The sequence below is a fragment of the Calidris pugnax genome, unplaced genomic scaffold (genome assembly GCF_001431845.1).
Source record: "Calidris pugnax isolate Ruff unplaced genomic scaffold, ASM143184v1 scaffold70, whole genome shotgun sequence".
NCBI lineage: Eukaryota > Metazoa > Chordata > Aves > Charadriiformes > Scolopacidae > Calidris > Calidris pugnax.
In genome coordinates this window covers 1,736,479-1,745,996 of record NW_015090862.1, presented here as the reverse complement: position 1 = coordinate 1,745,996, position 9,518 = coordinate 1,736,479, and the positions used below count along the sequence as shown (strand labels likewise).

Sequence of the window (9,518 nt, the reverse complement as noted above, 5' to 3'; positions counted from 1 at the left end):
CGGGGACCGGCCGCGCCCCCTCGCGGGCCGCAGCGCCCAGGGCGGCCCCGCGGGGCGGGAAGGGGGCCGTGAGGGGAGGGGTGTGTCCCAGGACCCTCCGCAGCCTCACGGGAAGGAAATGGCGGGCCCAAGGCGGAGAACCGCGGTCCACCGCGGCCTTGCGCCCTGCTCCGCACCCCCAGCTCCCGCCTGGCGCCTGGGGAGGAAGGGGTGAAGGGCGAACTCCGAAAAGCGCCCGGGAAGGTGGCCCCGGGGGGGCTCTGCTCCAGGAGGAGCGGAGTGGTGTCCCCGGGCATCACCCCCGGGCTGGCACAGGTCCTCTCCTCCTCCTCCTGGTAGCTACCGCTCCACAGTTTTACCAAAAGAGCTCCTACTGTCCCGGCGTTCAGCAGCAATGCCACACAACAGTACAAACTCCTGAATTATTCCAGACATCAAAAGGCCCCCACATCTCAAGAACAAACGCAGTCCTCGCCTGTTTGTTCAGTTGCACTCCGTTTCATGGGTGGTCAGGCTGAGTTACTCTGCCAGGGGAACAGAAAGTTTAATCCAGTCAAAGGTAACAAGTGCCTGATATGGCATGGCGTTTTGACAGGAACGTGTTGCCCCCGGGCAGCCCCGAGGGCCACAGACCCACATTTGAGATGTTCCAAACCCCTCCAGACCGTCGCAGCTCTCCCAGGCTCATTAAGGAGTATCTTAGAGATAGGACCCAACTTCTTCTGCTATAGCAGGTTCAGGATATATGAAAACAATACCAAGGAAATAAGGCTGAGAAGGTGAATTTATTAGAAAGGCACTTCATTTGCCTAAGGCTTCTTCTATATTCTATGCAAGACTAAATACAAGCTGATATTGTTTATTCTGTGGTCTGAAACTCAACATTACCCAGTGAAATGCCCTGTTATTTAAGAAGCCACTGTGATAGAAGGAATGGCACAGCCTTCCAGTCCTCACTGCATTACCAGGCACTATCCCAACAAACGTTTGCAATACTGTTTCCCAAGTTACCCCAGACCAGATGTTGGCTACCAACAATGACATCCTTAATCTGTTTACTCTCTTGTCTTCAAGACATTCCCAAAACCTGTAAAACTAGATTTTCTCCCTCTTTATCTGGCAGACTATAATTGCAATAAATACTGTTTGGTCTCCTTAAATTTCTTCTGGGCAAGTTAATACCCAACATTTATTAATGAGGAATGATGTGGTATTGTCCACACCTTCGAAATCAAATATAAATGCCAGGCTGCCTTCACTTTCAATTCTGTGTGTGGTTAAGATAACACAAAGCTATGGCAAATTATCAGACATAACCAGGCAGGCTGTTTCCATTGCAATAAGCTGCAAAGATAGATGAATTCAAAAAATAACCTGATACTAGGCAAGTGCCTAAAGGCAGTGCTTTTTATTATCACAGTTAAAAAGAAACTTGGCTTCAGCCCTGTTCCAAGTCAAGAGGACTGAACCCTGCCCCTGCTCACCTGCCCTGGGAGTGGTGTCCACAACCCATGAGTTCCACCCTGCTCTCCCAATTCCAAAAGGAAAGTGGCTGCATCTGTTATTACACAGGGCAGAGGACAGGAAATGGCAGCAATAGTAAAGGTTTCAAAGGGCACTGGAAGAACTCTGAATCATTTGAAAGAAAAATAAAGATGTTTCATTCCTCACCTTTAGTTCTACAATGTGATGCGGTCACGTGAAAGTCACAGCAATCCTCTCAGAGGAAAGGGCACCCAAGGAAGGCCACCTCTTTTGTTTGCTCCTAGCTGCAACGCAGGGGACAAAACAGCATGGCTTGCCCCGAGAGGCCACAACCGCTTTTCAAATCAGGACGAGCTCTCCCTAGGCCCTGAATAACCCTGATTTGAGCTTAATATCCGCTGGCCAGCCCTGCAAGGTCTCCAAGAAGTCCCAGGTTTAAATACCAGAAAAATACACCTCTGACAGACCCGCACCGCAGCCGCCGGACTGACCTGCGGGCCGGGACCCCAGGGCCCAGCTCCAGACCCCGGCACTCCTCCACCGGCGGCGAGAGGCGGCCCCGCGGGCTCCCCGGCCAGATGGGCTTCGCAGCTCCGGTGCTTCAGCCTCAGGACTCCGGTGGAGACGGGAGGCAGAGCGGGAACATGGTGAAAGCGGCTCCGAAGCCGGCACCGGGGGAGAGACAGGGGGAGGAAGGAAGCCCCCGGCCCCGCGGAGGACTCCGGGCACCGCCGGCTGAGGGGGGACAGAGCCCACTTACCGCCGGGCACGGCCCGTCCGCCTCCGCCGGGCTCCCTCCGCGCAGGGTCCCCACCGGGCCGTCCCCAGCAAGGGAGCCGGGAGGGGGCCGAGGGGGCGGCACCGGCCGCCGGCGCTGCTCACCGGAGGAGCCGGCAGGGCTGGGCCGCCCGCCCCTGGGCGTGAGGGAAGGATTTCTTCTGGGCAAGTTAATACCCAACATTTATTAATGAGGAATGATGTGGTATTGTCCACACCTTCGAAATCAAATATAAATGCCAGGCTGCCTTCACTTTCAATTCTGTGTGTGGTTAAGATAACACAAAGCTATGGCAAATTATCAGACATAACCAGGCAGGCTGTTTCCATTGCAATAAGCTGCAAAGATAGATGAATTCAAAAAATAACCTGATACTAGGCAAGTGCCTAAAGGCAGTGCTTTTTATTATCACAGTTAAAAAGAAACTTGGCTTCAGCCCTGTTCCAAGTCAAGAGGACTGAACCCTGCCCCTGCTCACCTGCCCTGGGAGTGGTGTCCACAACCCATGAGTTCCACCCTGCTCTCCCAATTCCAAAAGGAAAGTGGCTGCATCTGTTATTACACAGGGCAGAGGACAGGAAATGGCAGCAATAGTAAAGGTTTCAAAGGGCACTGGAAGAACTCTGAATCATTTGAAAGAAAAATAAAGATGTTTCATTCCTCACCTTTAGTTCTACAATGTGATGCGGTCACGTGAAAGTCACAGCAATCCTCTCAGAGGAAAGGGCACCCAAGGAAGGCCACCTCTTTTGTTTGCTCCTAGCTGCAACGCAGGGGACAAAACAGCATGGCTTGCCCCGAGAGGCCACAACCGCTTTTCAAATCAGGACGAGCTCTCCCTAGGCCCTGAATAACCCTGATTTGAGCTTAATATCCGCTGGCCAGCCCTGCAAGGTCTCCAAGAAGTCCCAGGTTTAAATACCAGAAAAATACCAGCTGCATTTATTAAAAAAAAAAAAAAGGTAAATAGCTTATTTCACAGTTTAATCACCAAACACAGTGCCTGAAGACATCACTGAGTCAGTTCATCAGCTCAAACTTGAAGTCTTAGAGGCAGCTCAGTGCAAAGATGTAACTGCTTTGTGAGCAGAAAAGGTACACCTCGTTTGAAACACATAGGCAGGATGCAGTCACTTGAGGCCAGGAGTATATTAATTAAGGCAAAAGTCATCTTAATTAAGGCCAAAAGTCATCTTAATTTGCCAAGTATATTCTAGTGTTGAATGTTTTAATTACATTACTTCTCTTTACAACACCCCAGACTAATTTAGCATAGAGAATAGTTTTCTTATTTAATAACTATTTGGTTTTCAGTATCACATTCAGTATATAGTCCTGAGTTTTGCTTTCTAATCAAATCCTCTGAAAAGCGAGCATTGTAGACAGGTATAACTGTAGAGCAGTACAGCTTCTACAGCATAGTATCACGATGAAAATACCATTCTACCAACTTCCTTGTGATTGAACCTTTTACCTTCTTTTCCAGGGGGAAACTTCCAAGGCAGAGCACACCCTTCCTCTGCATTATCTGAGTGAATGTACTTCATGTGTGGGAATTGTTAAAGCTTCAACACTACATGGACTCTGCTTCCAGCGAGGTCAAGGAGCTGCAGATAAGGAAGCTATGTTTAGCACTTCTGAAAATCCCACAGAAGGAACACCTGATATATCGGAATGCCCACAGACTTCAGGGTGTTCTTGGCATCTCTGAGGCACCAGAACAGAGTGAGACTCGGCAGGTATTTGGTCTCAGTTCACACTAGCTCCGTTTCATGGGTGGTCAGGCTGAGTTACTCTGCCAGGGGAACAGAAAGTTTAATCCAGTCAAAGGTAACAAGTGCCTGATATGGCATGGCGTTTTGACAGGAACGTGTTGCCCCCGGGCAGCCCCGAGGGCCACAGACCCACATTTGAGATGTTCCAAACCCCTCCAGACCGTCGCAGCTCTCCCAGGCTCATTAAGGAGTATCTTAGAGATAGGACCCAACTTCTTCTGCTATAGCAGGTTCAGGATATATGAAAACAATACCAAGGAAATAAGGCTGAGAAGGTGAATTTATTAGAAAGGCACTTCATTTGCCTAAGGCTTCTTCTATATTCTATGCAAGACTAAATACAAGCTGATATTGTTTATTCTGTGGTCTGAAACTCAACATTACCCAGTGAAATGCCCTGTTATTTAAGAAGCCACTGTGATAGAAGGAATGGCACAGCCTTCCAGTCCTCACTGCATTACCAGGCACTATCCCAACAAACGTTTGCAATACTGTTTCCCAAGTTACCCCAGACCAGATGTTGGCTACCAACAATGACATCCTTAATCTGTTTACTCTCTTGTCTTCAAGACATTCCCAAAACCTGTAAAACTAGATTTTCTCCCTCTTTATCTGGCAGACTATAATTGCAATAAATACTGTTTGGTCTCCTTAAATTTCTTCTGGGCAAGTTAATACCCAACATTTATTAATGAGGAATGATGTGGTATTGTCCACACCTTCGAAATCAAATATAAATGCCAGGCTGCCTTCACTTTCAATTCTGTGTGTGGTTAAGATAACACAAAGCTATGGCAAATTATCAGACATAACCAGGCAGGCTGTTTCCATTGCAATAAGCTGCAAAGATAGATGAATTCAAAAAATAACCTGATACTAGGCAAGTGCCTAAAGGCAGTGCTTTTTATTATCACAGTTAAAAAGAAACTTGGCTTCAGCCCTGTTCCAAGTCAAGAGGACTGAACCGTGCCCCTGCTCACCTGCCCTGGGAGTGGTGTCCACAACCCATGAGTTCCACCCTGCTCTCCCAATTCCAAAAGGAAAGTGGCTGCATCTGTTATTACACAGGGCAGAGGACAGGAAATGGCAGCAATAGTAAAGGTTTCAAAGGGCACTGGAAGAACTCTGAATCATTTGAAAGAAAAATAAAGATGTTTCATTCCTCACCTTTAGTTCTACAATGTGATGCGGTCACGTGAAAGTCACAGCAATCCTCTCAGAGGAAAGGGCACCCAAGGAAGGCCACCTCTTTTGTTTGCTCCTAGCTGCAACGCAGGGGACAAAACAGCATGGCTTGCCCCGAGAGGCCACAACCGCTTTTCAAATCAGGACGAGCTCTCCCTAGGCCCTGAATAACCCTGATTTGAGCTTAATATCCGCTGGCCAGCCCTGCAAGGTCTCCAAGAAGTCCCAGGTTTAAATACCAGAAAAATACCAGCTGCATTTATTAAAAAAAAAAAAAAGGTAAATAGCTTATTTCACAGTTTAATCACCAAACACAGTGCCTGAAGACATCACTGAGTCAGTTCATCAGCTCAAACTTGAAGTCTTAGAGGCAGCTCAGTGCAAAGATGTAACTGCTTTGTGAGCAGAAAAGGTACACCTCGTTTGAAACACATAGGCAGGATGCAGTCACTTGAGGCCAGGAGTATATTAATTAAGGCAAAAGTCATCTTAATTAAGGCCAAAAGTCATCTTAATTTGCCAAGTATATTCTAGTGTTGAATGTTTTAATTACATTACTTCTCTTTACAACACCCCAGACTAATTTAGCATAGAGAATAGTTTTCTTATTTAATAACTATTTGGTTTTCAGTATCACATTCAGTATATAGTCCTGAGTTTTGCTTTCTAATCAAATCCTCTGAAAAGCGAGCATTGTAGACAGGTATAACTGTAGAGCAGTACAGCTTCTACAGCATAGTATCACGATGAAAATACCATTCTACCAACTTCCTTGTGATTGAACCTTTTACCTTCTTTTCCAGGGGGAAACTTCCAAGGCAGAGCACACCCTTCCTCTGCATTATCTGAGTGAATGTACTTCATGTGTGGGAATTGTTAAATTGAATGTACTTCATGTGTCAACACTACATGGACTCTGCTTCCAGCGAGGTCAAGGAGCTGCAGATAAGGAAGCTATGTTTAGCACTTCTGAAAATCCCACAGAAGGAACACCTGATATATCGGAATGCCCACAGACTTCAGGGTGTTCTTGGCATCTCTGAGGCACCAGAACAGAGTGAGACTCGGCAGGTATTTGGTCTCAGTTCACACTAGGTGAGCTGCATTTATCCTTTCTCAGTTAATGCATTTATTAAGAATAAGGTATTTTACACCATGAATCAGCCATACACATCAGCCACGCTCACATCCTTGTTGCAATCCCCCTGAGAACAGATGTCTCAAGCTCGGTCCCAGGCAAGAAACAGGACCCTCAGCTGTTCTGTAACAGGCCCCAGCAGCTGCTTGGGCAACACAACCTACTCAGGCTAAATATGCCAAGTGTCCAAGCGAGGACATTGCTCCCCACACACTCTCTTCCCAGAATTTTCTGTTTATCCCTTTGACTTAAATTTTCAGTATACAGGACAGGAGGTCCTTAGGCCATAGTCATGTTCTGCCTCAATTGCTGCTCTCAATCCTGTTTTGCAACCCCTTTGAACGTATTTCCAACTGTGCCGATATCTGCTCTCAACAGCTTGCCAACCTGTAGCAGAGCCAGAGGACAAGAACTCTGCACTATTCACCCCTACTACGAAAGATCTGCTTGGACATGCAATTAAAGCCATCTCCCAACTCTTACTTTCCCTCTGTCACAAAGATTAAGCTTTATATCTGAAGTAGCTGAGGTACTTGATAACCTCTTTAAGGGAATCAAGGTAACTCCAAAATGCAAAAATAGTATCTGAAAGACAGACATTGAGATTTCAAAATTAATTCAGTACTTTGCTAAATTTTCAAAGCAGCTGAAATTATGCACGAAAGAGGCTTTTGGTTGTCAGGAGATATCATTAAAATACATATTTTTTTTAGGAAGCCCATTCCCTGTGAATGCTCATGCATATTTAATCTCCCCTCCCCTTCTCTCTCAAGAAACTCAAGACACCAATCATGAGTTTCCCCAGTCACCATCACCTGCAACACATCTATAACTCACATCTTCATGCTTCAAAGCCAAATTTGCATCTATGTTCCTCTGTAGAGACTCTCTCAAATCACATTATCAGATAAATCCACCAGCTTTACCACTGGTTTGTTCTGATGGCACCTGCAGTCATTTCCATCTGTTATGAAAAAGAAAAAAAAGAACCAGAGCAAGCTGTGAAGTAATAAACAATTTATTTTTCTTTACATCCATCTTTATGAAAATAACACCATTTAGGCTTTGTGATTCAAATTTCTTGTACCGCATATTGCTGATTTCTGTCATGGCACTTAGGGGAACATTCTCTTTAACAGCTACACAATTTCATGAAATTGATTAATTTTCCATTTCTCAGTTAAGCATGACTGAACATACAACTCTGTCAAATTCAAATTTAAGACCATTCATTCATTCATTCCTGATGTCTTAAGGAAGGAAAAAAAAATAAAAATCTTTCCCTTTCTGCTGAAATACCTTACCACTTTAACAAAGACTGAAGAGAAGGGGTGACTCTCTCCCAGAAGATACCTCTAAAGGGCAACAAAAAAAATCCTTTTTATTGATTACACAGCTGGCTAAACAAAAACAACCACCATACAATCTGATAACACTGGATGATAACACTACCTGTACACACGTGCAGGTAAAGCTGAAATACTGTGCAGTTTTCATAGCTAGAGGTGTAGTGCACCAATTTTTTGCCTATTTAACAGAAGAGAATAGAACATTTTAAACAAGTAACCAGAAGTTTCACTGGAAAGCCACGCATACATGTATGAAGATGCAGGAACATTCTGCAAGATGCAACTTAGTGGTTTGTTTTACATCACATACACTGGGAATGATACATAAGGAACTCTTTGCACATATGTGCATGACTTTGAAGTTAAAAAATGGTCTTAGTGGTCTTTATGTGCACTAGCAGGTTAATTTCCTACTAAGTGGCTGGCCTGAATGTTAAATCCTCATGCACTATTTCGTAAGTTTACCCCTAAATACAAACACTTGGTTTGCAGTTCAGCTTTTGCAGGCCACTAAGTCACACTGTATTTTTGCTTGGTTTCATTGGGTTTAATACTGCCTGTGCATCCTGCATGTCCCCAGCTAGTTACTACTCTTCAAAGTTACCAGATTAAGCTCCACTAGAAAACTAATAGTTGCCCAAAGACACGTGCAGCAGCAAGGCAAGCTTCCCTGACCTTGATTCCTGCTATATGCATCTCGTTTTTGTTTATGTAGACTTCTAGTGGCCAGAGATTAGATGCCTCTGTGATTTTTTTTACCTTTTCACTAAGGCATCAGTAACAATGCTTCACAAAATTAAGCCAACAGCTTGCTGGGAACTTGAGTATAACAGCATCACTCATTTCATATTTGCCAGCTAACAAAACACCCAGAGACAATGTGATTTCCATACGCTTCCTAACATTCATGTATTAGATTCACAGATTCATAAGAAACAGCTACTTAGTTTTACCATACAATTGGGTAACAACTTACATAATGAGACAGAGCAACACACACACAAATTTAACCATCAGCACAACTGTAAAAAAGAAGTGGTCCTATAACATTGCAGGTAATGTTTTGGCAGCCAGAGAACTTCCTGAACACTTGCCCTAAAGTTAGTTTTACCTTCACAACTAGAAAGCCTCAGTGAAATCAGTCTGAAAACATCTCCTGAAGTCATAGGACTAGTTCATAGTGAGGGCTCAAAACCCACGAATAACAGACTTGTGGGAACAGGGAAGGTACAAACTTCTAAATTCTTCACCTTAACATTTCAGCTGTTGCCACTGGAAGGAAGATCTTCAGCTTAGAAAGATTTCATTTAACACTTGAAAACAAGATTACAACAAAAAAAGAAGCGGACGTTACGGATTGGATTTAGAGACCAGCTCTTTCTAAACCAAGGGCAGCATAACCAGAAAATTAGAAAACCTGGTCCCATTTTTATATCAAACACTGATTGTAAGTAAAAAAAAAAAGAATACAAAGAATACAGTACATGCAATAATATGAAAAACCTGCCTAATAAACTCAAGTACACAACCAAGAGTAACTAGGGAATAAAAACCCCAAACTACTGCTTACAATAGACAAGGTAGGGGACATTCTAGAAGACAGGAACAAAACAAAGCAAGATGATCATACCATGTGTCCCCTCATTGGCAAGGACTAAAAATTATATGTCATATAGGAAGAAGCATACGTTTTCTGTAAGTTACACTGTTCACCACTGATTAAATATTTCCCTTCCAGATAAACTAACTGATAATACGCTTATTCAGAGGCGGCTACAAATACATTCTCAAAAAAAAAAAAAAAAAAA

At 44.4% G+C, this 9,518-nt stretch overlaps 1 protein-coding gene across 4 annotated transcripts in view; it reads right to left on the bottom strand.

Moving 5' to 3' along the window:
* Positions 1 to 9,518, bottom strand: part of DAPK2 (death-associated protein kinase 2) — a 66,769-nt gene that overhangs the window by 55,364 nt on the left and 1,887 nt on the right. The window contains exon 1 of one of the 4 annotated variants that reach the window (XM_014944461.1): positions 1,977 to 2,336. The exons of 1 other annotated variant lie outside the window; for it this stretch is intronic. The gene's annotated coding sequence lies outside the window, so the exon portion shown is untranslated. Of the gene's footprint in view, positions 1 to 1,671; positions 1,750 to 1,976; positions 2,337 to 9,518 lie in introns of those variants that run through there. 2 more of the 4 variants (XM_014944458.1, XM_014944459.1) reach the window with 2 other exon arrangements.